We start from the raw sequence: 4,995 nt of genomic DNA on the forward strand, positions 1-4,995 counted from the left end.
CATTTATATATATATATATATATTAATACTATATATACCTTTGACCAATAAAAATTGTTTGATTTCATTTATTTATTTGTCAAGAGTATATGCATTACCAAGAATTAATTGATGATACATTCCATCTAAATATAAGAATTAGATTGTAAACTTGCCTCCACATCAACGACTTTTTAACTCTATTACGTCCATCGTATTTTAAACTTAAACAATAAAAATTTTACAAATTAAACTTCATTTAGTGAGGGTAGTGTTATTGGACCAAAAGGCCTTTTTAGTTTTGGTCTTTTATTTTTTTATTTTTTTACTCTATTTGTAAATTCAGTTGGCATGCATATAATAAATCCCTAAATTCAATAATTTTTAAAAAATGAATAAACCACAAATTTATTAAAAAGAGCTGACACTGGAGAAACGAAAGTACAAAAAGATAAGACAAACAAAAATAGCAAACGAGAAAGAATTGCTATCCTCACCAGGGGATGAGGAGAATAGAGCATGAAAAGCAAAAAGTGGAGGAAAGAGAAGAAGCAATCGAGCTCGTAGTCGGTCACGTAACTCAACAAATCATTTATTATAAATGAAAATAATAAATTTTTGAAAAATGCTGTCGAAGATATTTTTTTACTATAATTAACTATAGGGGGGATGGTTTGGTGAATGAATATTCAACAATGAACAACTTTCATATTATATTACAATTTTGAAAGTGAGCATACAACATGTGGGAAGAGAAAGACTTTCATATTATAGTACAAATTTGAAAGTGAGCATAAAACATGTTGAAAGAGAAAGGCTTGAGTAGGAATGTGTTTTTTACATATATACCCTTAGACAACTCTTGAATTACATATATTCTGATAAAAAGTTTTATGCAACATGAATAATCTTGATAATTATGCAGGGGTTGGTTGGTAAATATCCGTAAACATATTTAAAAAATAGAAGAAAAAAAGAATATAACTTGTCTTTCTCAGCAGCCGTATTTTTTATTTATATTTTATGCTTTTATGAACAATAGAGGCCATTGACAATGCTAATAATTCATTAATTAATAAAAAATGAAGAATATTTGATATATATATATATATATATATATATATATATATATATTTTATGGTTATAGACTAGTCGTTTGCAATGAAATCTATTGTGGAGGGTCCCTTTTAAATATTAATACATGTACTTGTGGTGAAATTGATTTGATTTACACTTCCAACACCGCCACAGTGCTATTGCAAATATATATATATATATATGCATAATTTTCTTTTATAGAGAGTGAAATTGATTTTCATGTCACTTACAATGCTATCATCACTTTGAATAGGGCTCTTAATATGATTATGGAACAATGTTTAGGGTAAAATTGTACCATTTGAGAAAAACGGCCTTCAACATATAATTGGTAAAAAAAAAAGTTTTAATCTCAATCATCGAACTTATTTTAATTTATTCTTTTTAGCTTGAATTTTTAGCTACTAAGCAAGAATAGCTAATTGATTAATTTTTGTTGAAAGATCTTGAGGAGATGATGGATATATATAGAAGTTTATGATGGTGATGTAGTTGCATAAAATTCAAAAATGAATACCATTCTCTTGTGATCTATTGATTAGAAATATTGTTTTCTTGATGTTGAAGAGTGATTTATAGAGCCTAAAATTCAAAAGGGTGGTATGTGGCCATTTAGTCTTGATGCAAGACTAAGGCGTGCGTTGCATCTAGTCCTATTGTGTACATATAGGTAGTGTTTGTTTCAAGGGATTTGGAGTTACATGTAACTCCAAATCCCTTACCTTTTTAAAATCCGGTGTTTGTTTTGATGTATTTCATTTTTCATGTGCTTTTGAAATCCCATTATTGAGGGATTTTGATTTACGGTCAAAATGACCGTAAAACCAAATCCCGGGAGTTCAAAACCAGTATATATGCATATGTATATATACATATATATATATATACATAAATCTATACGTATACATATACATATATACACATATACATATACGCATACATATACATATATATATATACATAAATCTATACATATACACATATACATATACACATATACATATATGTATACACATACATATACATACATATATATACATAAATCTATACATATACACATACACATATACATATATACACATATGTGTATGCACATACATATACATACATACATGTATGTATATACATTCCCTAGATATACCTATATATAGTATGTTCACATATATAAATACACATATATATGTATATATACACAAATATATACATATACATATATGTATATGTATATATATATATATATATATATATATATATATATATATATATATATATATATATATATATATATATATATATATATATATGTATATATGCATATACGCAGACATATCCAGATTTACAAATCCTTACAAACAAACATAAAATCTTATAATACAGTAATTCCAGTTACATCCAACCAAACACAAGATTTGACTGCACTGTATTTTGAAAGCCAAGTATTTCCAGTTACATTGTAACTAGAAATCCACTGCATTTAGAATTACATCCAACCAAATGCTACCATAGATAAAAATAAATGAACGAGTTGTATTAATTACACTTATTACCTTATTGTCAAGGTCTTCTACAAGAGTTACAAATTGACATCTATCGAGTCTATCATGATCATGTCTCGATCAGTTAGTCAATATAATTTTAGAAGACTATAATTTCTAAAATTGTTATTGAACATGATATTATATATATGTATGTAATAAAAATAGGTGAAAATTGCCAAAAAAAAACCCCCTAACTTTACAAAATTACCAAAAATACTCTTTTAATTTGGCAATCCCTAAAAACACCCTCCTTTTAAAGTCAATGATTTTCAAACCCCCAAAAGTTGTAACTGGCTATAACAGAGTTACTTTTGAATTTTATAGACGAAATTGCCCCTCATATAGGAAGTTGTGGCAGTGCAATCATGTGTCCGGTTTGAGAGGGAGTGGGGAGTTATTGTTTTGGGTAATCCCTAGAGACAACTATTATCTAGCGCGTTATACTTTTTTCTCTTCGCTCTTCGACTTTTTCATTTCCAAAATTGTTTCGTCTGGGCATCCTTGTCTCAAGAACTTCGCTCGCCAATGTTCGAGAAGAATTCCACTCAAGTATTCGATATTTCATCACTCGCAATCTCAGGTATTAAGCCGAGATGGACGCCGTTGAATAAGTTGTGTTTATAGTTTTTTTTAAACAATTCTGTTAGAAAAAGAGATTTTTTGGTGTTGTTTTGTGGTTCCGTTTTTATTGGATGATATTGAAGTCTGCAAGGAGATTCATTGGCTAAGGTTTTGTTTTGGTTTTCATTTTCGTCTGTGTACATGATCGAAAGAGATTTTTCGATTGTTATGCTGTGTAATGTTTATAATGTAGGTTTTCCCTTTAAGTTGATGTGGTTGCAATTTTAAAATGAGGTTTCTTTTAAGTAATGGGATTGTATTTAAACATTTGATGTATCTGTTTAACAATTGTTGTTTCTGTTTAAAATGTGAGTTTTCTGTTTAAATATTTATGTCTCTGTTTAAGAATTTAGTTTACTGTTTAAAAAAGTTTACTTTCCGCTTAAATTTGTCTGAATACTATTTAATATATGGTTATTGTCGCAGGCTTGTGATTATGGCGGTCAACCTAGTTAATAGGCGATGCTACAGAGATGCCAGAGAGATGGTAATTGCTTTGATAACTAGAGTTTTATAAATAGTACTATTTTAGCCGGATTCTAGCATAAAATTTTAAATCTCGACAGCGGAGACTATTCGACTATTGTGTCAATATGGACCTCGGCGACTCTAGCCTACCCCCTTGTTCACGACAAAAACACCCCAAGGCAGAAACGAGAAAGTGTTGATTGGGCCGTCTACGTCATGCGGTTTATTGAACAGCTATTCGATGGTGAAAAGTTACGGCTACTGCAAGCGGACGTCCCTTACTTGCCCTTAAAGTATGTTACCCGCATACTTAAGGAAGGGAGCGCAGCCGGCATAACTGAAAAGAGGGATTCGTCGATGGGGGAGAAAAAAGATTGATATATACTCCCTCCGTTCCTTTTTATCTGTCATGAATAACCGAATCTCACATACTAAGAAAGTTGGTTATTTCACATAATTTAATAAAAAAATTAGTTATCTTTCCAAAATTACCCATAATTTATATCTTCACATTTCTCTCTCATATTAAATTTCAAGAAGAGAATTGAATAGAGTGTTAAGGTAACTTTGGAAAAAAATAATAATAAATGCTTCTTGATGTTCAAAAATGACAGATAAAAAAGAACATGGGTTTATGACAAATAAAAAGGAACGGAGAGAGTAATATTGTACAATAGAGTTATTGTGTAAATAACATTGTATATCATTTACATATCATAGTTTTTGTTTAAATATCATTATCTCTGTTTAATTTTTTAGTTTTATGTTTATTTTTTGAAGTTAACGTTTAAATAAAAGTGTTTCCATGTTTAAAAAATCATTGTCTTTATTTAAATATCTTTGTTATTGTTTAAATATCGTTGTCACTGTGTAAATTATTATAGTTTATGTATAACTTTTTATTTATTTACAATACAATTTTTTATTCTCAAAATGTTTAAGTAAAACGTTTAAACGGCAATATCTCTGTTTAAATATCAAAAGTTTACGCTCAAATAAGTTATTTTCTTTTTAAATAATTGTATATTTACAATGCCTAGTTGGCGACAGTTTCATTGTAAGATCTACGGTTGAAAATGCCTTGAAAACATTGTCCAATATAAAATGACAACACTTCAGATTGATCTGATGAGGAAGGAAGACATGCCACACCGTCAGGGTTACTATGAGGTGGAACAGGAGCGCTCGCAGAATCCGAATTCCTTCCAACACTTCAGTTTAAACGGAAAAGGTCAATGTTTCAAACGGAAACATAAAATGTTTAAACGGTAACTAAACATGTTTTAAACGG

This window comes from Dioscorea cayenensis, chromosome 7, assembly GCF_009730915.1.
Source record: "Dioscorea cayenensis subsp. rotundata cultivar TDr96_F1 chromosome 7, TDr96_F1_v2_PseudoChromosome.rev07_lg8_w22 25.fasta, whole genome shotgun sequence".
NCBI lineage: Eukaryota > Viridiplantae > Streptophyta > Magnoliopsida > Dioscoreales > Dioscoreaceae > Dioscorea > Dioscorea cayenensis.